This window comes from Orcinus orca, chromosome 3 (assembly GCF_937001465.1).
Source record: "Orcinus orca chromosome 3, mOrcOrc1.1, whole genome shotgun sequence".
NCBI classification, from domain to species: domain Eukaryota; kingdom Metazoa; phylum Chordata; class Mammalia; order Artiodactyla; family Delphinidae; genus Orcinus; species Orcinus orca.
The window spans coordinates 46,225,713-46,251,942 of NC_064561.1; positions in this window are offsets into that span (position 1 = coordinate 46,225,713).

A 26,230-nucleotide genomic window follows, 5' to 3' on the forward strand; every position below is an offset into this window, starting at 1 on the left:
GAGGTTAAAGGCACTGACTCTCCAAGTGGGGAGAGTGTTAGTAAAGCGTCTGGAATGTTGCACCCGAGTACCAGGGGACGAAAACTGAGACACATTTGAACACGTTTCCCGATCACATGGTGGATCATACTCTGGGTTCCACATGCATGTTTTAGCTGAAGGAAGAATCCCTTAAACCTGGAGATTTGAGACCCATGGAATGGGTACCATGCAATATGACTTCAAAGGGTCTGCATTTGCTCACCGAACCTCACCAATCCTATCACTGCTGCGTTTATGCCGCTGTACACACGCTTGATTCTGTTTCGGAGACCTATAAATCCATAGGTTTTAAGATTCTTACTAGTCAGGTATATTTTTAGGCATTTAATATGGGGTGTTGAGTCCACTTCGTTGAGCAAGGATTAGCTCTTGTCTATTACATATTTGGGTTATGGAACGGTATCTGTGCTAATTTCAATCTCTGGTTTTATGCAGCACCCCAACTCACCTTTCCCCTTAAGCAAGCATAAGTTGGTTTTCTACATTTGAGACCCTGTTCTGTTTTGTAATTCAGTTCCTGTGTAGCCAAGTTTACTTTCCGTGTATTAGTGATATCTTATGATGTTTCTTTTTCTGTGTGACTTATTTCACTTAGAATCATCGTACCTGAATCCACTCATTATGCTGCTACGGGCCTGATGACATAGATTTCATTGCGGAGTGATATTGCATTGTACGTAAGTACCACAACTTCTTTATCCATTTTTCGCTTTCTGCGATACTGAACTTGTACCGTAAACGAGGTTCTTGTAAACAGAGCCGTCCCAAATATTTGGATGGCTTTGTCTTTTTGATTTTAATTTCCCTAAGCTATAGGACCATAAGTGGAAGTGCCCTAGGCTCTGTTCCTTTGTTTTTTAGATGTTTCAGGAAACACCATACACTTCTCCACAGTGGCTGTTGGCAATTTACATCCCGCCCATCAGCATAACAAGGCTCCCAGTTCTCCATGGCCTGTCCTGCCTTTCTGGATTTTACACTTTTTTCAGATGGACCTTTTGACCGGGGGGCAGTGAGACTTCATTGTAGTGCAGATTTCCTTTGCAAGCTTGCTTGGTTGGCCAAAAAGGGCGTATGCGTTTTTTCCTGAAAATATTCAGGAAAAAACGCATACGCCCTTTTTGGCCAAGTGCATCATTGAGGACGTTCTGCCTCCTTTCCTATGCTTTACATGCAATTGCAGTCTACCTCTTGAAATCGGTTTCCTGCAATTCTGCCCCGCTTTCAAGTCCTCTTGGCAGCCATACTTCAATATATTTTTGGAGGATAGCTGTCATTTATAACTCTGCAGGTTTGTGATTTACAGTTTCCCTGAGCTCCTTTCTTCAACTCGCTTTCTTGTGAGCTGGCCGCAACACCGCAGGATTGCTTCAGGCCCTAGTGTGGTTCCGGCATGGCACGCTGAGCCTTTGTTTAATTCCTCTTCCTGGTGGGAAATGAGAGTTAAGTTTGCCCGTCCAGACACCTCCAGCTAGTCTCTCATTGATTCTCCCTATTCCTGTTCATTTTCCGCAGAAATTGCAAACTGGGCCAAACAGGAGGTTAAAGGCACTGACTCTCCAAGTGGGGAGAGTGTTAGTAAAACGTCTGGAATGTTGCACCCGAGTACCAGGGGATGAAAACTGAGACACATTTGAACACGTTTCCCGATCACATGGTGGATCATAGTCTGGGTACCACATGCATGTTTTAGCAGAAGAAAGAATCCCTTAAACCTGGAGAGTTGAGACCCATGGAATGGGTACCATGCAATATGACTTCAAAGGGTCTGCATTTGCTCACCGAACCTCACCAATCCTATCACTGCTGCGTTTATGCCGCTGTACACACGCTTGATTCTCTTTCGGAGACATATAAATCCAAGGTTTTAAGATTCTTACTAGTCAGGTATATACTTAGGCGTTTAATATGGGGTGTTGAGTCCACTTCGTTGAGCAAGGAGTAGCTCTTGTCTGTTACATATTTGGCTTATTGAACGGTATCTGTGCTAATTTCAATCACTGGTTTTATGCAGCACCCCAACTCACCTTTCCCCTTAAGCAAGCATAAGTTGGTTTTCTACATTTGAGACCCTGTTCTGTTTTGTAATTCAGTTCCTGTGTAGCCAAGTTTACATTCTGTGTATTAGTGATATCTTATGATGTTTCTTTTTCTGTGTGACTTATTTCACTTAGAATCATCGTACCTGAATCCACTCATTATGCTGCTATGGGCCTGATGACATAGATTACATTGCTGAGTGATATTGCATTGTACGTAAGTACCACAACTTCTTTATCCATTTTTCGCTTTCTGCGATATTGAACTTGTACCGTAAATGAGGTTCTTCTAAACAGAGCCGTCCGAAACATTGGGGTGGCTGTGTCTTTTTGATTTTTATTTCCCTAAGCTATAGCACCATAAGTGGAAGTGCCCTAGTCTCTGTTGCTTTGTTTTTTAGTTGTTTCAGGAAACACCATACATTTCTCCAGAGTGGCTGTTGGCAATTTACATCCCGCCCATCAGCATAACAAGGCTCCGAGTTCTCCATGGCCTGTCCTGCCTTTCTGAACTTTACACTTTTTTCAGATGGTCCTTTTGACCGGGGGGAAGTGAGACTTCATTGTAGTGCAGATTTCCTTTGCAAGCTTGCTTGGTTAGCCGAAAAGTGCGTATGCATTTTTTCCTGAATATATTCAGGAAAAAACGCATACGCCCTTTTTGGCCAAGTGCATCATTGTGGACGTTCTGCCTCTTTTCCTATGCTTTAAATGCAATTCCAGTCCACCTCCTGAAATCAGTTTTCTGCAATTCTGCCCCGATTTCGAGTCCTCTTGTCAGACTTACTTCAATATATTTTTGGACGATAGCCGTCATTTATAACTCTGCAGGTTAGTGAATTACAGTGCCCCTGAGCTCCTTTCTTCAACTCGCTTTCTTGTGAACTGGCCGCAACACCGCAGGATTGCTTCAGGCCCTAGTGTGGTTCCGACATGGCACGCTGAGCCTTTGGTTAATTCCTCTTCCTGGTGGGAAATGAGAGTTAAATTTGCCCATCCAGACACCTCCAGCTAGTCTCTCATTGGTTCTCCCTATTCCTGTTCATTTTCCTCACAAATTGCAAACTGGGCCAAACAGGAGGTTAAAGGCACTGACTCTCCAAGTGGGGAGAGTGTTAGTAAAGCGTCTGGAATGTTGCACCCGAGTACCAGGGGATGAAAACTGAGACACATTTGAACACGTTTCCTGATCACACGGTGGATCATACTCTGGGTTCCACATGCATGTTTTAGCTGAAGGAAGAATCCCTTAAACCTGGAGAGTTGAGACCCATGGAATGGGTACCATGCCATATGACTTCAAAGTGTCTGCATTTGCTCACCAAACCTCACCAATCCTATCACTGCTGTGTTTATGTCGCTGTACACACGCTTCATGCTCTTTCGGAGACATATCAATCCATAGGTTTTAAGATTCTTACTAGTCAGGTATATTCTTAGGCGTTTAATATGGGGTGTTGAGTCAACTTCGTTGAGCAAGGAGTAGCTCTTGTCTATTACATATTTGGCTTATGGAACGGTATCTGTGCTAATTTCAATCTCTTGTTTTATGCAGCACGCCAACTCACCTTTCCCCTTAAGCAAGCATAGGTTGGTTTTCTACATTTGAGACCCTGTTCTGTTTTGTAATTCAGTTCCTGCGTAGCCAAGTTTACATTCCGTGTATTAGTGATATCTTATGATATTTCTTTTTCTGTGTGACTTATTTCACTTAGAATCATCGTACCTGAATCCACTCATTATGCTGCTACAGGCCTGATGACATAGATTTCATTGCTGAGTGATATTGCATTGTACGTAAGTACCACAACTTCTTTATCCATTTTTCGCTTTCTGTGATATTGAACTTGTACCGTAAACGAGGTTCTTGTAAACAGAGCCGTCCCAAACTTTGAGGTGGCTGTGTCTTTTTGATTTTAATTTCCCTAAGCCATAGGACCATAAGTGGAAGTGCCCTAGGCTCTGTTGCTTTGTTTTTTAGATGTTTCAGGAAACACCATACACTTCTCCAGAGTGGCTGTTGGCAATTTACCTCCTGTCCATCAGCATAACAAGGCTCCCAGTTCTCCGTGGCCTGTCCTGCCGTTCTGGATTTTACACTTTTTTCAGATGTCCCTTTTGACCGGGGGGCAGTGAGACTTCATTGTAGTGCAGATTTCCTTTGCAAGCTTGCTTGGTTGGCCAAAAAGGGCGTATGCGTTTTTTCCTGAATATATTCAGGAAAAAACGCATACGCCCTTTTTGGCCAAGTGCATCATTGAGGACGTTCTGCCTCTTTTCCTATGCTTTAAATGCAATTCCAGTCCACCTCCTGAAATCACTTTCCTGCAATTCTGCCCCGATTTCGAGTCCTCTTGTCAGCCTTACTTCAATATATTTTTGGACGATAGCCATCATTTATAACTCAGCAAGTTAGTGAATTACAGTGCCCCTGAGCTCCTTTCTTCAACTCGCTTTCTTGTGAACTGGCCGCAACACCGAAGGATTGCTTCAGGCCCTAGTGTGGTTCCGGCACGGCACGCTGAGCCTTTGGCTAATTCCTCTTCCTGGTGGGGAATGAGAGTTAAATTTGCCCGTCCAGACACTTCTAGCTAGTCTCTCATTGGATCTCCCTATTCCTCTTCATCTTACGCACAAATTGCAAGCTGGGCCATACAGGAGGTTAAAGGCACTGACTCTCCAAGTGGGGAGAGTGTTAGTAAAGCGTCTGGAATGTTGCACCCGAGTACCAGGGGATGAAAACTGAGACACATTTGAACACGTTTCCCGATCACACGTTGGATCATACTCTGGGTTCCACATGCATGTTTTAGCTGAAGGAAGAATCCCTTAAACCTGGAGAGTTGAGACCCATGGAATGGGTACCATGCAATATGACTTCATGGGTCTGCATTTGCTCACCGATCCTCACCAATCCTATCACTGCTGCATTTATGCCGCTGTACACACGCTTGATTTTCTTTCAGAGACATATAAATCCATAGGTTTTAAGATTCTTACTACTCAGGTGTATTCTTAGGCATTTAATATGGAGTGTTGAGTCCACTTCGTTGAGCAAGGAGTACCTCTTGTCTATTACATACATGGCTTATGGAACGGTATCTGTGCTAATTTCAATCTCTGGTTTTATGCAGCACCCCAACTCACCTTTCCCCTTAAGCAAGCATATGTTGGTTTTCTACATTTGAGACCCTGTTCTGTTTTGTAATTTAGTTCCTCTGTAGCCAAGTTTACATTCCGTGTATTAGTGATATCTTATGATGTTTCTTTTTCTGTGTGACTTATTTCACTTAGCATCATCTTTCCTAAATCCACTCATTATGCTGCTACGGGCCTGATGACACAGATTTCATTGCTGAGTGATACTGCATTGTACGTAAGTACCACATCTTCTTTATCCATTTTTCACTTTCTGTGATATTGAACTTGTACCGTAAACGATGTTCTTGTAAACAGAGCCATCCCAAACTTTGGGGTGGCTGTGTCTTCTTGATTTTAATTTCCCTAAGCCATAGGACCATAAGTGGAAGTGCCCTAGGCTCTGTTGCTTTGTTTTTTAGATGTTTCAGGAAACACCATACACATCTCCAGAGTGGCTGTTGGCAATTTACATCCCGCCCATCAGCATAACAAGGCTCTCAGTTCTCCATGGCCTGTCCTGCCTTTGTGGATTTTACACTTTTTTCAGATGGCTCTTTTGACCAGGGGGAAATGAGACTTCATTGTAGTGCAGATTTCCTTTGCAAGCTTGCTTGGTTGGCCAAAAAGGGCGTATGCGTTTTTTCCTGAATATATTCAGGAAAAAACGCATACGCCCTTTTTGGCCAAGTGCATCATTGTGGACGTTCTGCCTCTTTTCCTATGCTTTAAATGCAATTCCAGTCTACCTCTTGAAATCGGTTAACTGCAATTCTGTCCCGCTTTCAAGTCCTCTTGGCAGGCATACTTCAATATATTTTTGGAGGATAGCTGTCATTTATAACTCTGCAGGTTTGTGAATTACAGTTTCCCTGAGGTCCTTTCTTCAACTCGCTTTCTTGTGAGCTGGCCGCAACACCACATGATTGCCTCAGGCCCTAGTGTGGTTCCGGCACAGCACACTGAGCCTTTGGATAATTCCTCTTCCTGGTGGGAAATGAGAGTTAAATTTGCCCGTGCAGACACCTCCAGCCAGTCTCTCATTGGCTCTCCCTATTCCTGTTCATTTTCCGCAGAAATTGCAAACTGGGCCAAACAGGAGGTTAAAGGCACTGACTCTCCAAGTGGGGAGAGTGTTAGTAAAGCGTCTGGAAGGCTGCATCCGAGTACCAGGGGACGGAAACTGAGACACATTTGAACACGTTTCCCGAACACACGGTGGATCATACTCTGGGATCCACATGCATGTTTTAGCTGAAGGAAGAATCCCTTAAACCTGGAGAGTTGTGACTCATGGAATGGGTACCATGCAATATGACTTCAAAGGGTCTGCATTTGCTCACCGAGCCTCACCAATCCTATCACTGCTGCGTTTGTGCCGCTGTACACACGCTTGATTCTCTTTCAGAGACATATAAATCCATAGGTTTTAAGATTCTTACTAGTCAGGTATATTCTTAGGCGTTTAATATGGGGTGTTGAGTCCACTTAGTTGAGCAAGGAGTAGCTCTTGTCTATTACATATTTTGCTTATGGAACGGTATCTGTGCTAATTTCAATCTCTGGTTTTATGCAGCACCCCAACTCACCTTTCCCCTTAAGCAAGCATAAGTTGGTGTTCTTCATTTGAGACCCTGTTCTGTTTTGTAATTCAGTTCCTGTGTAGCCAAGTTCACATTCCGTGTATTAGTGATATCTTATGATGTTTCTTTTTCTGTGTGACTTATTTTACTTAGAATCATCGTATCTGAATCCACTCATTATGCTGCTATGGGCCTGATGACATAGATTTCATTGCTGAGTGATATTGCATTGTACGTAAGTACCACAACTTCTTTATCCATTTTTCGCTTTCTGCGATATTGAACTTGTACCGTAAACGATGTTCTTGTAAACAGAGCCATCCCAAACTTTGGGGTGGCTGTGTCTTCTTGATTTTAATTTCCCTAAGCCATAGGACCATAAGTGGAAGTGCCCTAGGCTCTGTTGCTTTGTTTTTTAGATGTTTCAGGAAACACCATACACATCTCCAGAGTGGCTGTTGGCAATTTACATCCCGCCCATCAGCATAACAAGGCTCCCAGTTCTCCATGGCCTGTCCTGCCTTTCTGGATTTTACACTTTTTTCAGATGGCCCTTTTGACCGGGGGGAAGTGAGACTTCATTGTAGTGCAGATTTCCTTTGCAAGCTTGCTTGGTTGGTCAGAAAGGGCGTATGCGTTTCTTCCTGAATATATTCAGGAAAAAACGCATACGCCCTTTTTGGCCAAGTGCATGATTGTCGATGTTCTGCCTCTCTTCCTATGCTTTACATGCAATTCCAGTCTACCTCCTGAAATCGGTTTCCTGCAATTCTGCCTTGCTGTCAGTGCCTCTTCATAGCCTTACCTCAGTATACTTTTGGAAAATAGTTGGCCTTTATAACTCTGTAGGTTTTTGAATTGCAGTTGCCCTTAGTTCCATTTTTCAGCTCTTCTTTTTGTGATCTTGCCTCATATCCACAGGATTTCTTCAGGCCCTATTTTTCTTCTGGGGCGCCTTGCTGTGCCTTTGGTTAATTCTTCTTTCTATGTGAAATTAGAGTGACATGTGGCCATTGAAACCGCTACAGCTATTTTCTCACTGGTTCCCCCTATTCCCATTCATCCTCCACACTAACTGCAGACTGTGCGATACCGGAACTTAAAGGCATTGACTCTCCATGTGGGGATGTTTTTAGTAAAGTGGCTGGAATGTTGATCCGGAGCCCCAGGAGAGGAAAATGAGGTGCGTTTTAGAAACCTTTCCCGATCATATGGTATACCATCTGCTGGATTTCCCATGCATGGTTTAGCTGTAGGAAGATTCCCTTCAACCTGGAGTGTTGGGACCCTTGGAATGAGTAGCATGAAGTATTGCATTAAACTTTCGGCAGTTGCTCACCAAAGCTCACCAATCCTCTCAGCCCCAAGTGTCCAGCCTTATGTCTTATCCAGCTGTGGGTTTATATGTGGTCATTCCAGGTTGCATCACAGCCCCTGAGCGAATTTTGTAAGAATTTTTCTCTCTTTCATTGTTTCTGCGTTTTGGTTTTAAAATTTATTTCTATAATGGGGTTTAGCTCATTTTCACTGCTGTGTTTGTGCCACTCTGCACACACTTGATTCCCTTATGGAGATATATCAATACATGGGTTTTAAGATTCTTATTACTCAGATATAGTTCTCTGCGGTGTATGAGGTGTGTTGAGGCCAGTTCATTGAGCAAGGTGTAGATCTTGTCTAATACCTATTTGGTTTATTGAACGGTATCTGTGCTAATTTCAAACTCTGGTTTTATGCATCACCCCACCTCTCTTTTCCCCTTAAGCTGACATAAGTGTGTTTTCTAAATGTGAGACACTGTTCTGTTTTGTAATTCATTTTTTGTGCAGCCATATTTATCCTCCCTCTATAAGTGATATCTTATATGTTTCTTTTTCTGTTTGACTTATTTCAAGTAGTATTATCGGACCTAAATCCACTCTTTATCCTTCTACTAGCCTTATTACATTGATTTCATGGTGAAGAGATATTCCATTGTACATAAGTACCACATTTTCTTTATCCATTGTTCTCTTTCCTGGGATATTTAAGGTGTACTGAAGTTGAGGTTCTTGTAAACAGAGTAGCCCTAAACTGTGGTGTGCTTGTGTCTTGTTGATTTTTAGACTTCCCTAGATATACTCCCGTGATTGGAAGTGCCCTATGCTTTGTAGCTCTGTTTTTTAGATGATTTAGGAACCACCATACACTTCTCTGGAGTGGCTCTCGGCAGCTCACACACTGTCCATCAGCGTATAAAGGCTCCCTGTTCTCCATGGCCTGTCCTGCATTTCTGGTTTTTACAATTTTTTCGGATGGCCCTTTTGACCGGTGGGAAATGAGACTTCTTTGTTGTGCACATTTGCATTGCTTGCTTGCTTGGTTGCCCATAAAGTGCGTATGCGTTTTTTCCTGGGTATATTCAGGAAAAAACGCATACTCCCTTTTGGGCCAACTGCATCATTGTCGGAATTCTGCCGCTTTTCATGTGCTTTAAAGACGAGTCCAATCTATCTCTTGAAATCTGTTTCTTGCAATTCTGTCTTGCATTCAGATCCTCTTCTTTGCCTTACCTCAACATATTTTTGGACGTTAGTTTTCATTTATAACTCTGCAAGTTTGTGAATTGCAGTGACCCTGAGCTCCATTTTTGAAGTTGCTCTTTTGTGAGCTGGCCTCAAAGCCGCAGGATTGCTTCAGGCCCTATTTTGGCTCCGGCGAGGCGGGCTGAGCCTTTTTTTAATTCTTATTCTTAATGGGAAATTAGAGTGACATGTGCCCGTCCAAACCCCTACAACTATTCTCTCATTGGTTCCCCCACTTCCCGTTCATCCTCCTCACAATTTGCAAAATGTGTGAAACAGAAGTTTAAATGTGCTGATTCTCTAAGTGGGGAGATTCTAAGTAACGTGGCTGGAATGATGAACAGGAGCACCAGGAGAGGATAAATGAGGTGCATTTTAGACACATCTCCCGATCACATGGTGTACAGTCCTCTGGGTTTTCCATGCATGTTTTAGCTGTAGGAAGATTCCTTGAACCTGCAGATTTGGGACCCATTGAATGGGTACCAGGTAGTATTACTTTAAAGGGTGTGCATTTCCTCACCCAACCTCACATTTCTCTTAGCGCGAACAGTTTCCAGCCTTATGTCTCATCCTGCTGTGGGTCTAGATGTGTTCAATCCATGTTGCATCACCGTCCCTGAGGAAAAGTTGTAAGAGGTTTTCTCTGTCTCTCTGTCGTTTATTTTTTTCAATTTATTACTATATTGGTTACAGCTGATTTTCAAAGCTCTGTTTCTTGCTGCTGTACATCCACTTGATTCACGTACAGAGAGACATCAATAAATTCTTTTTCAGATTCTTACCAGTCATAGATATTCTTTTCCGGTGACTTGAGTGTGCTGAGTGCAGTTCTTTTAGCTACCGTGTAGGCCTTGTTGATTATCAGTTTGGTATTTGGAATGGTATCTTTGCTAATTTCAACCTCCTGGATGATGCCTCACCCCTCCCCACCTTTCCCGTTTAGCAGCCTTACGCGTGTTTTCTACATATTTGACTATGTTTTTGTTTTGTAATTTATTGCATGTGTAGCCATTTTGGATTCCACCTTTAAGTGATATCTTATGATATGTGTCTTTTTCTTTTTGAATTATGTCACTTAGAATGATCATATGTAACTCCTCCGGAGTTGTTACAACTGGCCATATTTCATTGATTTCCAGGCTGAGTAATATTCCACTCTACATAAGTACCACATCTCTATCCATTTTTTCCCTCCAGAGACATTTAAGTTATATCCTAGTCGAGGATCTTTTAAACAGAGAGGCAGTAAACATTGGGGTGCCTGTGTCCTCTCGATTTTTGTTTTTCCCAAGATATACGCCCATGAGTGCAAGTGCCCTATGCTCTGTAGCTCATTTTTTAGATGCTTTAGTAAACACAATACACTTCTCCAGAATGGCCGTTGGCAATATACATTTCCACTATAAGCCTCACAGGGCTCCCTCTTCTCCTTGCCCTGTCTTGCATTTCTGGTGTTTACACTTTATGAGGATGGCTCTTCTGACTGATGCGAAGTGATATCTTTTGTAGTATTGATTTCCAGTGCCCACCTGTTTGGTTGGCTAAAAAAGTGTATGCCCTTTTCTTGAATATATACAGAAAAAAACGCATACAGCCTTTTTGGCCAACTGCAATGTTGGCAATGTTCAGCCCCTTTTCTTGTCCTTAATGGCGAGTCCTTTCTACCTCCTCAAATCCCTTTCCTGCCATTCTCCCTTGCTTACCAATCCTTTTCTCTGACTTTCCTCAAGACATTTTTCAGTGATAGATATTTTCAACTCTGCAGTTTCGTGAATTTTACTGCCCCTGAGTTCCATTGTTCAACTTGTGTTTATGGGAACTGGCCACAAAGCAGTGGGATTTCCTCAAGCCCTATACTGTTTCCATGGGCAACCCTAGCCTTTGGTCAATTCGTCTTCCTGATTGGAAATTAGAGTGACATGTGCCTGTCTGAACACCTAGGACTTGTCTCTCATTGTTCCTCATCCTTCCGCTTCATCCTCTGGACAAATTCCAAACTGTACGCAACAGGATGTTGACAGTGCTGACATCTCCAAGTGGGGAGACTGTTAGTAAAGACGCTGGAGGGGTGAACCCGAGCACCAGGAGATGAGGAGATGAGATGCCTTTTCCAAACTCTTCCCGATCAGACGGTATACCATTCTCTGGGTGTGACAGACATGTTTTAGCAGTAGGAAGAGTCCCATTCATGTAAGGAGAACACCAGGGCTTTTTCAAAATCAGTGTCTCCCCGAAACCCAAACTGGGGAGTTTTCTAAGCTACGGCTACACATATGTTCATTAAGGGCCTTGGGAAGTAGGCAGAGTCCAAACTTTAGATGATTGAAGTCTTCAGGGTCAGAAGCACTCACCACCGGCTTCCCTTAGGTTACACTTTAACTGTCATTGATAGATGATGTCAATAAAAATATCTATTCTTTTTCCGATTATTTCCCCTTATAGGTTATTGCAAAATATTGAGTGTAGTTCCCTGTGCTATCCAGTAGTTCCTTGTTGATGATCTATTTTATACATAGCAGTGTGTATGTGTTAATTCCAAACTGTTAATTTATCCCTCCTCCCACCTTTCCCCTTCGGTAATAATAAATTATAAGATTTTATACTTCTCAGAAATGGGGGAGCTGAAAGAGAGGTATCATTTTCAATGGAAAAGCATTTAAAACAAGATTGAAGCTTTAACCAAGATTATTAGATGTACATCCTTGGAAAGAAATCACTTCATTTCTCTAATATTGACCTGACAAATAAGACAAACCTTTTCACTGAACTTGCTTATAATAAAGTGATGGAAATATCAAATGGAAGTGTTAGAAACATCTTATTTTACCCGAGCCTTATAAACTGTTCTATGTTAACTACAGTTTGGCTCACACATCTGTTCATTGAAGTTACAATAGTCTCAATTTCTGTTACTGATCCTCCAGAGTGGACCCCAACAAGTGTCCCCCTGCCCAGTGTCATTGGGGCCAACAGATCGAGACTGAGTTTGGTTCACAAGCAAAGGAAACTTTATATTTTGATCAGAGAATGGAGAGGTGAGAGCATGCACTACCCCGTGGGCTGTGAGCTGGGCTGCTGTGTAGAGATCCTGTGAGAGTCAGTGGGAGGGAGGGGGCAGAGCTCTCGAGGGCCGGGTTGGCTGCAGCTCAGGCTCTATATCTCGGAGTCTGCACTGGGCCCCAGGAGCTGAGGTGTCGACCCAGCCATTCTGCACTAGGAAATCTGGTCTGAAGTGCCGGGTGTGGAACCTCTGCCTGCGGGACCCTAGGAGCACGTGAAATTAGACAAAGCACAAAGGATAAAAAAGGTCAGACTTGACTTTATTGCCCAGATTCTATTTTTATCTCCCAGGGATTTTTAATGGGCTTTGCTAGGGACAAACCCCTCCTCTGCCTTTTGTCCCGTTCCTCATTCTTGGAGTGCTGAGGGTGCAGACCCTTCTTCTGTAACTGCTGAGTGCTGAGTTGGGAGCCCTCATACCAGGGGACGAGGGTCAGAACTTCTCCCCAGCAGCCTCCAGGTGACGTTGATTGGCCCCAGGACCCCTGTCTCCCTGCTCGTCCGCCTGAGCACCAGCATTGGAAGTGTTATAGATTCTAATGACCTTTAAGGGTCCAGGAAAGAGATGTGCAGAGACGCTGTGGGGGCCGATTTCACCCGGCCCCACATTTGTTCGGCCACCTTAGGCTGACCGTTTCTGCCAGCCTAGATGCTCTGACCAGTAGTCTGCTCTTTCTTCAATTAGGCCCCTGAATTAATGTAAAAACAGCACCAGGTGTCAGAGCCCTGCCCGCTCAACTCCCAGACAGTCCAGGGTCAGTGGTGATCAAGGACCATGATGGCCACTGAGTCAACAGCCTTTTGAAGTAAACAGGAGTCCAGCCGGTCTTATTGGCCACCATCATCACGGTGTCTGTAGGCTTTTCTATGGTGACAGTGTGATATACGGTTCCCCCGCCAAGATTATTAGCTCCCCTCCGGGTGCAGTAAGTCCTGCAAGCAGTAGTCTACTCCTTCGGGACACACTATTGTTGTTTTATGAGAGAAACTCCAGGTCAAGTGATGTTCACACGAGTCGTCATGGTGCCCTGTTGCCCCCGGTTATCTCTCTGGATGTTGGAGTTGGAGGGCCTCCTCACTCGAGGTCGGTGTGCCCACGGAGCGAACCCTGCAACTTCAGGGCATGGTTGGTGATTAGGATCACCACGTGGGGTCCTTTTCCCTTAGGAGGGAGGTGGCCTTTTGGGCTGCTGATTTCCAGGTTTTTAGATACCGCCAGTATCTTGGCCAGATGTGGCAGTGGGCCAAGCCCCTTGGTGAGTGTAGTTTATCCTACCTGGATGGCATTCTTGCGTTGTTCCATTTCAAGTGGTCCCAGTTTTTGCACTAATTCTCCAATGGCGATTCACCTTTCACCGGGAATGGAAAGGTCAAAGGGTTTAGCTCAATTAGGGAGTTCCAGGGCAAGGGTCTGAATTGACTGCTCTTTCCATTCTTGAAAGGCCACTTCTGGATTCTGTTCAAAAGGATCATCATCTTTTCCTTTCAGTGTTTCATATAGAGGCCCAGCTAGTAGACTGTAGTTAGGGATCCAGAAGCAGCAAACCCTGGCCTCCCCAGGAACCCCTAAGCTGTCTTCTAGTTTTAGAAAGGGGTAAGGCTGCAAATGGTTTCTTCCCTTTCCTGGGATGGGCTTCTCTGACCTTGTGTGAGAATGAAGCCCAGGCAGGTCACCGCAGTCTGTGATATTTGAGCTTTTTCTTGGACAACTTCTATCCTTTATTGGCTTGGTAGTTCAGAGGCCTCCTTAGTAGGGCTGGCGATCAGAATGTCATGTGCATATTGAAGGAGGGTTTCCTTTTCCAGAGGTAGAACTTTTCGGTCTTTAGCTAAGCTTTCCCCAAAGATGGTGTGGGAATTTTTGAACCCTTGGGGCAAGACGGCCCGGAAGTATTGTTTTAGTTGTATGTTGAGTCCTGCCACTCACAAGCCAAAATTTCTTGTGACTCTGGGACTAATGGAATACAAAAGAAGGCATCATTGAAGACTAATACAGAATACCATGTCCTGGTGGTTGGTAGAATGACCAGCAGGGTGTAGGAATCAGGAGCAACTGGAGGTATATCCTCGGTGGCTTCACTGACTGTCCTGACATCCTTTACCAGGTCCCCAGCAGCCCATGGGGCTCTCGTGGTCAGGCCAATCCCAGGATATGGAGCTCTCCTGGGCAGGTACCCCACCCCCAACCCAGCCCACGGGGCTCTCATGGTCAGGCCCCTCCCAGGATACAGAGCTACCCTTGCAGGTACCGTGGCAGGGCTGGGCACACAGGAACCGTGCACATAGCCCTCATTGAAGAGCACCCCCAGCTCACCTGTCGCTCAGAGCTGACACAGAGCACCTCAGAGCAGGACTTGAACTAACAAACAGCAGCTGGGACAGGTCTGTGACCCTGGGCATCACTCTGTGTGGCCTCCCTCCACCTGGTCTTCCAGAGACTTCCACTGCCCCCAGGGCACCAGGCCTCTGTCTCCAACCACCACCCACCCCCTCCTCTCCCTGACGCCTGGGTTCCTCTCATTAGGAGAGGGTTTTCTTGAAGTTGTCTCCCACTCATGGGCCAGATAAAATGATTAGAAAACAAGCCAAAGCTGCAGCCCCTTGTCTATCCTGACTCTCAGGAGCCCACACCTCTTCCTTGGACCTGGCCGGTTCAGCAAGTTCCATTTTCTGCAATTGTGAGCCCCTGAGGGGTGATGATTGGCTGACCTGGGCAGCCTTACCGTGCTGGCCAGCTCTCCCCAGGTGTGCCTGGGTTGAGATCAATATAAATACCACTCCAGGCAGCAAGAGCCCCTGCAGCTGTGCCTGACGCCATTTTCTCTGCCCTGTCAGCAGTCTCGGGGCTGGGCTGGTGGGAGGGAGTGAGAGGCCACGGCTTTGTGGGTGGCCCAGTGTGAGTGGGGCTCTGCTGGACTTTCTGCAGCAGTTGCCAGGCTGCCACCTGCTAAAGAAGAGGATGTGTCACCCATACCTGCTGTTGGAATTTCTCCCTGGGCAGAGGTGAGGAAGGAAAAAAGCAGTGGGGGCAGGGACAGGACGGGTATCTCAGGCAGGGAAATGGAAATCTTCCAGAAGAGCACCCAGGGCCAGGACCATCCTGGCTGGCCTGCAGGCACCAAGTCAGCTGGCATGCTGTCACTCGTGTGGCTCCATGGCCCTTCCTCTAGGCTTTCAAGTCCTTGTATATATTCAGGTGTTTTACCTGGGAAGGGTGGGAACAGTTCAGCAGCAACTGGCCTGGGGCTCAGCTCACGTTTACTCACAGATGCCTCGGCACGGTGCCCCAGCTTTGCAATGAGGACGCTTGCTGTGTGGGGGCTGCTGGCTGAATGGGAGATGATTCCCCACCACTGACCAACTTCAGAATTGTTTACAACTGGAGCAAGTGCCCTGATACGGTTTTCCTCTGAGTAACTGGTGGGTTCTGTGTTTTTTTTTCTCTTTTTCGTTTTTGGTTGAAGGTAGATTTTATTCCTCTTTTTTGTATTTACAGATATAAGCATGGAAATAATTTATTCATATAATTACATGTATGTGAAGGGAATAATTGTTTTTTCTGTTTTATTTTTTAAATTTTATTTCTTTTTAATTTTGAATTTTATTTTATATTTTTATACAGCAGGTTCTTATTGGTTATCTATTTTATACATATAAATGTTTACATGCCAATCCCAATCTCTCAACTCCTCCCACAACCACCCCCCCAAGAGCTTTCCCCCCTTGTTGTCCATACGATTGTTGTCTACATCTGTTGCTCTATTTATGCCTTGCAAAACGGTTAATCTGTACAGTTTTTCTAGGTTCCACATATATGCATGAATATACAAGATTTGTTTTTCTCTTTCTGACTTACTTCACTCTGTATGACAGTCTCTAGATCCATCGACGTCTCTACAAATGACCCAAGTTCATTCCTTTCATGGCTTAGTAATATTCCATTTTATATATGTACCACATCTTTATGCATTCGTCTGTCTGTGGGCATTTAGGTTGCTTCCATTACCTCGATATTGCAAATAGTGATGCAATGAACATTGCGGTGAATGTCTCTTTTTGATTTATGGTTTTGTCTGGGTATATGTCCAGTACTGGGATTGCTGTATCATATGGTAATTCTATTATTAGTTTCTTAAGAAACTCCATATTGTTCTCCATAGTGACTGTATCAATTTATATTCCCAACAATAGTGGAAGAGGCTTCCTTTTCTCCACACCCTTTCCAGCATTTGTTGTTTGTAGATTTTCAGATGATGCCCATTCTAACAGGTGTGAGGTGATACCTCATTGTTGAGTCTATTTCGTTGAGCAAGGGGTAGGTCTTGTCTATTACATATTTGGCTTATGGAACGGTATCTGTGCTAATTTCAAACTCTGGTTTTATGCAGCACCCCAACTCACCTTTCGCCTTAAGCAAGCATAAGTTGGTTTTCTAAACTTGAGACCCTGTTCTGTTTTGTAATTCAGTTCATGTGTAGCCAAGTTTACATTCCGTGCATTAGTGATACCTTATGATGTTTCTTTTTCTGTGTGACTTATTTCACTTAGAATCATCGTGCCTCAATCCACTCATTATGCTGGTACAGGCCTGGTGACACAGATTTCATTGCTGAGTGGTATTCTGTTGTACGTAAGTACAGCAACTTCTTTATCAATTATTTGTTCTCTGGGATATTTAACTTGTACTGTAGAAGAGGTTCCTGTAAACAGAGCCATCCCAAAATTTGGGGTGGCTGTGTCTTTTTGATTTTAATTTCCCTAAGCTATAGGACCAGAAGTGGAAATGCCCTAGACTCTGTTGCTTTGTTTTTCAGATGTATCAGGAAACACCATACACTTCTCCAGAGTGGCTGTTGGCAATTTACATCCCGCCCATCAGCATAACAAGGCTCCTTTTTCCCCATGGCCTGTCTTGCCTTTCTGGATTTTACACTTTTCTCAGATGGCCCTTTAGACCGGGGGGAAGTGACACTTCATAGTAGTTCGGATTTCCATTGCAAGCTTGCTTGGTTTGCCAAAAAGGGCGTATGTGTTTGTTCCTGAATATATTCAGGAACAAACTCATACGCCCTTTTTTGCCAAGTGCATCATTGTCGATGTTCTGCCTCTTTTCCTATGCTTTAAATGCAAATCCAGTCTACCTCCTGAAATCGGTTTCCTGAAATTCTGCCCCGCTTTCAAGTCCTCTTCGCAGCCTTACTTCAATATATTTTTGGACGTTATCTGTCATTTATAACTCTGCAGGTTTGTGAATTACAGGGCCCCTGAGCTCCTTTCTTCAACTCGCTTTCTTGTGAGCTGGCCGCAAACCCGCAAGACTGCTTCAGGCCCTAATCTGCTTCTGGCAGGGCACGCTGAGCCTTTGGTTAATTCCTCTTCCTGGTGGGAAATGAGTGTTAAATATGCCCGTCCAGACACCTACCTCACTCTCAACCCCTTGGTGATGTGGGTCCTCTGGTTTGTGGCCACCTTTGCTGGGTTCCTCACCTTTCGATGATGTGGCCCCACTAGTGTGAGGACACTCCTGCCTGGTTCTCATCCACGTGGTTATGTGGACCCCCTGGTGAGAGTCTGTTCCTGGCTGTGTTCCTCACCCACCTGTGAGGGAGACCCTCTGCTGATAGGTCACTCCTGCATGGCTGGCACACATTGCCTTGGTGAAGTCAGCCGTGTGGTGGCAGTTGGAGCGTGCTGGGAATCTCCTCCCCCCGGTGATGAGGGCCCTCTTGCGTCAGGCCCTAACTGCTGGGCTCACCAACTTTTCTTAGTGAGCCCAGTGATGCTTTGGCACTCCTCTTAGGATCCCATCTCCATGGGGATGTAGGCCTTCTGCTCTGAGGTCCCAACGGCTGGGTTGTTCACATTTTCATGATGTGGGCTCTCTGGTGTTAGTTCACAGAGGCCTGGATCCCATAGCCTCTGTGCTCTTGGCCGCCTGCTGGGAGGTTCCAACTGCTGGATTCCTCACTTTTTTAATTTTTTGGGCCCTCTGTTGTGAGGATCCTCCTGCCTGCCTCACTCCCAGCCCCTTCGTGATGTGTGTCGTCTGGTTTGAGGCCACATGTGCTGGGTTCCTCACCTTTCGATGATGTGGGACCAATGGTCTTAGGAGACTCCTGCCTGGTTCACATCCCCTTGGTGATGTGGGCCCTCTGTTGAGAGTCTGATCCTGGCTGGGTTCCTCACCCATCTGTGAGGTGGGCCGTCTGCTGTGAGGTCACTCCTGCCTGGCTTGCTCACCTCGCCTTGTGGACATGAGCCCTCTGGTGGCACTTGGAGCCTGCTGGGAGCCTCCTCCACTCGGTGATGAGGGCCCTCTGGCGTCAGGCCCTAACTGCTGGGCTCCCCACATTTTGTGATGTGCGCCCAGTGGTGCGAGGACACTCCAGCCAGGTTCACATCCCCATTGGGATGTGGGCCTTCTGCTCTGAGGTCCCAACGCCTGGGTTGCTCACAGTTTCATGATGTGGGCTCTCTGCTGTTAGTTCACTCCTGCCTGCATCCCATAGCTTCTGAGCTCTCGGCCGCCTGCTGGGAGGTTCCAACTGCTGGATTCCTCACCTTTCTTATTCTTTGGGCCCTCTGTTTTTAGGCTACTCCTGCCTGCCTCACTCCCATTCCCTTTGTGATATGTGTCCTCTGATTTGAGGCCACATGTGCTGAGTTCCGCACCTTTCGATGATGTGGCCCCACTGGAGGGAAGACAGTCCTGACTGGTTCCCATCCCCTTGCTGATGTGGGCCCTCAGGTGAGAGTCTGATCGTGGCTGGGTTCCTCACCCTTCTGTGAGGTGGGCCCTCTGCTGTGAGGTCAATCATGCCTGTCTGGCACACGTCACCTTGGCGACGTGGGCCCTCTGGTGGCAGTTGGAGTGTGCTGGGATCCTCCTCCCCTCGGTGATGAGGGCCCTCTTGCCTTAGGCCATAACTGCTGGGCTCCCCACATTTTCTGATGTGCGCCAAGTGAGTGAGGACACTCTTGCCAGGTTCCCATCCCCATGGGGATATGGGCCTTCTGCTCTGAGGTCAAAACGCCTGGCTTGCTCACAGTACCATGATGTGGGCCCTCTGCTGTGAGTTCACTCCGGCAAGGATCCCTTATCATCGGTGCTCTGAGCCGCCTGCTGGGAGGTTCCAACTGCTGGATTCCTCAACATTTTTATTCTATGTGCCCTCTGTTGTGAGGCTCCTCCTGCCTGCCTCACTGCCAGCCCCTTGGTGATGACTGTCCTATGGCTTGAGGCCACATGTGCTGCGTTCCTCACCTTTCGATGATGTGGCCCCACTCGTGTGAGGACACTCCTGCCTGGTTCCCATCCCCTTGGTGAGGTGGGCCCTCTGGCGAGAGTCTAATCTTGGCTGGGTTCCTCAACGTTCTGTGAGGTAGGCCCTCTGCTGTGAGGTCACTCCTGCCTGGCTGGCACACGTCACCTTGGAGACGTGAGCCCTCTGGTGGCAGTTGGAGCGTGCAGGGTGCCTCCTCCTCTCGGTGATGATGGCCCTCTGGCGTCAGGCCCTAAATGGTGGGCTCCCCACATTTTCTGATGTGCGCCCAGTGTTGCGAGGACACTCCAGCCAGGTTCCCATTCCCATGGATATGTGGGCCTTCTGCGCTGAGGTCCCAACGCCTGGGTTGCTCACAGTTTTATGATGTGGGCCCTCTGCTGTGAGATCACTGTGGCCTGGATCCCATAGCCTCGGTGTTCTGAGCCGCCTCCTGGAAGGTCTAAATGCTGGAATCCTCACGTTTTTTATATTATGTGCCCTGTGTTGTGAGGCTACTCGTGCCTGCCTCACTCCAAGGCCCTTGGTGATGTGGGTCCTCTGGTTTGAGGACACATGTGCTGGGTTCCTCACCTTAAGATGATGAGGCCCCACTGGTGTGAGGATAATCCTGACTGGTTCCCATCCCCTTTGTGATGTGGGCCCTCTGGTGAGAGTCTGATCCTGGCTGGGTTCCTCACCCATCTGTGAGGTGGGCCCTCTACTATCAGGTAACTCTTGCCTGGCTTGCTCACCTCGCCTTGTTGACATGAGCCCTCTGGTGGCACTTGGACCCTGCTGGGAGCCTCCTCACCTCTGTGATGAGGGCCCTCTGACGTCAGGCCCTAACTGCTGGGCTCCCCAACTTTTCTTAGTGAGCCCAGTGATGCTCGGGCACTCCTCTTAGGTTCCCATCTCCATGGGGATGTGGGCCTTCTGCTCTGTGGTTCCAACGGCTGGGTTGATCACAATTTCATGATGTGGGCTCTCTGCTGTTAGTTCACTGTGACCTGGATCCCATAGCCTCTGTGCTCTTGGCCGCCTGCTGGGAGGTTCCAACTGCTCGATTCCTCAACTTTGGTATTCTATGGGTCCTGTGTTGTGATGCTCCTCCTGCCTGCCTCACTCACAACCCCTTCGTGATGTGGGTCTTCTGGTTTGAGGCCACATGTGCTGGGTTCCGCAACTTTCAATGATGTGGCCCCACTGGTGTGAGGACACTCCTGCCTGGTTCCCATCCCCTTGGTGATGTGGGCCTTCTGGTGACAGTCTTATCCTGGCTGGGTTCCTCACTCTTCTGTGAGGTAGGCCCTCTGCTGTGAGGTCAATCCTGCCTGACTTGCACACATCACCTTGGCGACGTGGGCCCTCTGTTGTCACATGGAACCTGCTGGGAGACTCCTGCCCTCGGTGATGACGGCCCTCTAGCATCAGGCCCTAACTGCTGGGCTCCCCACGTTTTCTGATGTGAGCCCAGTGATGCCAGGACACTCCTGTCAGGTTCCCATCCCCATGAGGATGTGGGCTTTCTGCTCTGAGGTCCCAACGCCTGGGTTGCTCACAGTTTCATGATGTGGGCTCTCTGCTGTTAGTTCACTCCTGCCTGCATCCCATAGCTTCTGTGCTCTCGGCCACCTGCTGGGAGGTTCCAAATGCTGGATTCCTCAACTTTTTTATTCTTTGGGCCCTCTGTTTTTAGGCTACTCCTACCTGCCTCACTCCCATCCCCTTTGTGATGTATGTCCTCTGATATGAGGCCACATGTGCTGGGTTCCTCACCTTTCGATGATGTGGCCCCACTGGTGGGAGGACAGTCCTGACTGGTTCCCATCCCCTTGGTGTTGTGGGCCCTCTGGCGAGAGTCTCATCCTGCCTCGGTTCCTCACCCTTCTGTGAGATAGGCCCTCTGCTGTGAGGTCACTACTGCCTGGCTGGCGCATGCCACCTTGTAGACGTGGGCCCTCTGTTGGCAGTTGGAACCTGCTGGGAGTCTCCTCCCCTCAGTTATGAGGGCCCCCTGGCGTCAGGCCCTAACTGCTGGGCTCCTAACATTTTCTGATATGTGCTAAGTGGTGCGAAGCCACTCCTGCCAGGTTCCCATCCCAATGGGGATGTGGACTTTCTGTTCTGAGGTCCCAACGGCTGGGCTGCTCACAGGTTCATGATGTGGGCCCTCTGCTGTGAGTTCACTGCGGCCTGGATCCCATAGCCTCAGTGCTCTGGGCCACTTGCTGGGAGGTTCCAACTGCTGGATTCCTCAACTTTTATATTCTATGGACCCTGTGTTGTGAGGCCGGTCCTGCCAGCCTCATTCCGAACCCCTTGGTGATGTGGTTCCTCTGGTTTGAGGCTACATGTGCTGGGATCCTCACCTTTCGATGATGTTGTCCCACTGGTGTGGGGACACTCCTGCCTGGTTCCCATCCCCTTGGTGATGTGGGCCCTCTGGTGAGAGTCTGATCCTGGCTGTGTTCCTCACCCTTCTGTGAGGTGGGCCCTCTGCTGTGAGGTCACTCCTGCCGGGCTGGCACACATCGCCTTGGCGACGTTGGCCCTCTGGTGGCAGCTGGAGCCTGCTGGGAGTCTCCTCCTCTCGGTGATGAGTGCCCTCTAGCGTCAGGCCCTAACTTCTGAGCACCCCACGTTTTCTGATGTGAGCCCAGTGATGCCAGGACACTCCTGTCATGTTCCCATCACCATGGGGATGTGGGCCTTCTGCTCTGAGGTCCCAATGTCTGGGTTGCTCACAGTTTCATGATGTGGGCTGTCTGGTGTTAGTTCACTCCAGCCTGGATCCCCTAGCCTCTGTGCTCTGGGCCGCCTGCTGGGAGGTTCCAAATGCTGGATTCCTCACCTTTCTTATTTTTGGGCCCTCTGTTATGAGGCTCCTCCTGCCTGCCTCACTCCCAGCCCCTTGGTGATGGGTGTCCTATGGTTTGAAGCCACATGTTCTGGGTTCCTCACATTTAGATGATGTGGCCCTACTCATGTGAGGACACTCCTGCCTGGTTTTAATCCATTTGGTGATGTGGGCCCTCTGGTGCGAGTCTGATCCTGACTGGGTTCGTCACACTTCTCTGAGGTGGGCCCTCTGCTGTGAGGTCATTCGTGCCTGGTTGGCACACATCGCCTTGGCGACGTCAGCCCTCTGGTGGCAGTTGGAGCCTGCTGGGAGCCTCCTTCCCTTGGTGATGAGGGCCCTCTGGCATCAGGCCCTAACTGCTGGTCGCCCAAAATTTTCTGATACGTTCTCAGTGGTGCGAGGACACTCCTACCAGATTTCCATCCCCATGGGGATGTGGGCCTCCTGCTCTGAGGTCCCAATGGCTGGGTTGCTCAGTTTCATGACATGGGCCCTCTTCTGTGAGTTCACTGTGGCCTGGATCCCATAGCCTCGGTGCTCTGGGCCGCCTGCTGGGAGGTTCCAACTGCTGGATTCCTCACTTTCTTATTCTATGGGCCCAGTGTTGTGAGGCTACTCCTGCCTGCCTCACTCTGAGGCCCTTGGTGATGTGGGTCCTGTGGTTTGAGGACACATGTGCTGAGTACCTCACCTTTCGATGATGTGGCCCCACTTGTGTGAAGACACTCCTGCCTGATTCCCATCCCCTTGGTGATGTGGGCCCTCTGGTGAGAGTCTGATGTTGGCTGGGTTTCTCATCCTTCTGTGAGGTGGGACCTCTGCTGTGAGGTAACTCCTGCCTGGCTTACTCAAGTTGCCTTGGCAATGTGAGCCCTCAGGTGGCAGTTAGAGCCTGCTGGGAATCTCCTCCCCTCAGTTATGAGAGCTCTGGATAAAACACATATGCCCTTTTTTGCCAAGTGCATTATTTTCCAAGTTCTGTCTCTTTTCCTATGCTTTAAGAGCGACTCCCGTGTACCTTCTGAAATCGGTTTCCAGCAATTCTGCCCCGCATTCAAGTCCTCTTCGCAGCCTTACTTCAGTATAATTTTGGATGATAGCTGTCATTTAAAACTCCACAGGTTTGTGAATTACAGTGCCGCTCAGCTCCTTTCTTCAACTCGCTTTCTTGTGAGCCGGCCGCAAAACCGCAGGATCTCTTCAGGCCCTAATCTAGTTCCAGCACGGCACGCGGAGCCTTTGGTTCATTCGTCTTCCTGGTGGGAAATGAGAGTTAAATTTGCCCGTCCAAACACCTACAGATAGTCTCCCATTGCTTCTCCTTATTCCTGTTCATCTTCCGAAGAAACTGCAAACTGGGCCAAACAGGAGGTTAAAGGCACTGACTCTCCAAGTGGGGAGAGTGTTAGTAAACCATCTGGAATGTTGCACCCGAGTACCAAGGGACGAAAACTGAGACACATTTGAACACGTTTCCCGATCACTCGGTGGATCATACTCTGGGTTCCACATGCATGTTTTTGCTGAAGGAAGAATCCCTTAAACCTGAAGAGTTGAGACGCATGCAATGGGTACCATGCAATATGACTTCAAAGGGTCTGCATTTGCTCACCGAACCTCACCAATCCTATCACTGCTGTGCTTATGCCGCTGTACACACGCTTGATTCTCTTTCAGAGACATATAAATCCATAGGTTTTAAGATTCTTACTAGTCAGGTATATTCTTAGGCGTTTAATATGGAGTGTTGAGTCCACTTCGTTGAGCAAGGAGTACCTCTTGTTTGTTATATATTTGGCTTATGGAACGGTATCTGCTAATTTCAATCTCTGGTTTTATGCAGCACCCCAACTCACCTTTCCCCTTAAGCAAGCATAAGTTGGTTTTCTACATTTGAGACCCTGTTCTGTTTTGTAATTCAGTTCCTGTGTAGCCAAGTTTACATTCCGTGTAGTAGTGATATCTTATGATGTTTCTTTTTCTGTGTGACTTATTTCACTTAGAATCATCGTACCTGAATCCACTCATTATGCTGCTACAGGCCTGATGACATAGATTACATTGCTGAGTGATATTGCATTGTACGTAAGTACCACAACTTCTTTATCCATTTTTCGCTTTCTGTAATATTGAACTTGTACCGTAAACGAGGTTCTTGTAAAGAGAGCCGTCCCAAACTTTGGGGTGGCTGTGTCTTTTTGATTTTAATTTCCCTAAGCTATAGGACCATAAGTGGAAGTGCCCTAGGCTCTGTTGCTTTGTTTTTTAGATGTTTCAGGAAACACCATACACTTCTCCAGAGTGGCTGTTCAGAATTTACATCCCGCCGATCAGCATAACAAGGCTCCCAGTTCTCCATGGCCTGTCCTGCCTTTCTGGATTTTACACTTTTTCCAGATGTCCCTTTTGACCAGGGGGCAGTGAGTCTTCATTCTAGTGCAGATTTCCTTTGCAAGCTTACTTGGTTGGCCAAAAAGGGCGTATGCGTTTTTTCCTGAATATATTCAGGAAAAAACACATACGCCCTTTTTGGCCAAGTGCATCATTGTGGACGTTCTGCCTCTTTTCCTATGCTTTACATGCAATTCCAGTCTACCTCCTGAAATCGGTTTCCTGCAATTCTGCCCCGCTTTCAAGTCCTCTTGGCAGCCTTACTTCAATATATTTTTGGACGATAGCTGTCATTTATAACTCTGCAGGTTTGTGAATTACAGTGCCCCTGAGCTCCTTTCTTCAACTCGCTTTCTTGTGAGCTGGCCGCAGCTCCGCAGGATTGCTTCAGGCCCTAGTGTGGTTCCGGCATGGCACGCTGAGCCTTTGGTTAATTCCTCTTCCTGGTGGGAAATGAGAGTTAAATTTGCCCGTCCAGACACCTCCAGCTAGTCTCTCATTGGTTCTCCCTATTCCTGTTCATTTTCCGCAGAAATTGCAAACTGGGCCAAACAGGAGTTTAAAGGCACTGACTCTCCAAGTGGGGAGAGTGTTAGTAAAGCGTCTGGAATGTTGCACCCGAGTACCAGGGGAAGAAACCTGAGACACATTTGAACACGTTTCCCGATCACACAGTGGATCATACTCCGGGTTCCACATGCATGTTTTAGCTGAAGGAAGAATCCCTTAAACCTGGAAAGTTGAGACCCATGGAATGGGTACCATGCAATATGACTTCAAAGGGTCTGCATTTGCTCACCGAACCTCACCAATCCTATCACTGCTGCATTTATGCCGCTGTACACACGCTTGATCCTCTTTCGGAGACATATAAATCCATAGCTTTTAAGATTCTTACTAGTCAGGTATATACTTAGGCGTTTAATATGGGGTGTTGAGTCCACTTCGTTGAGCAAGGAGTAGCTCTTGTCTATTACATATTTGGCTTATGGAACGGTATCTGTGCTAATTTCAATCACTGGTTTTATGCAGCACCCCAACTCACCTTTCCCCTTAAGCAAGCATAAGTTGGTTTTCTACATTTGAGACCATGTTCTGTTTTGTAATTCAGTTCCTGTGTAGCCAAGTTTACATTCCGTGTAGTAGTGATATCTTATGATGTTTCATTTTCTGTGTGACTTATTTCACTTAGAATCATTGTACCTGAATCCACTCATTATGCTGCTATGGGCCTGATGACATAGATTTCATTGCTGAGTGATATTGCATTGTACGTAAGTACCAC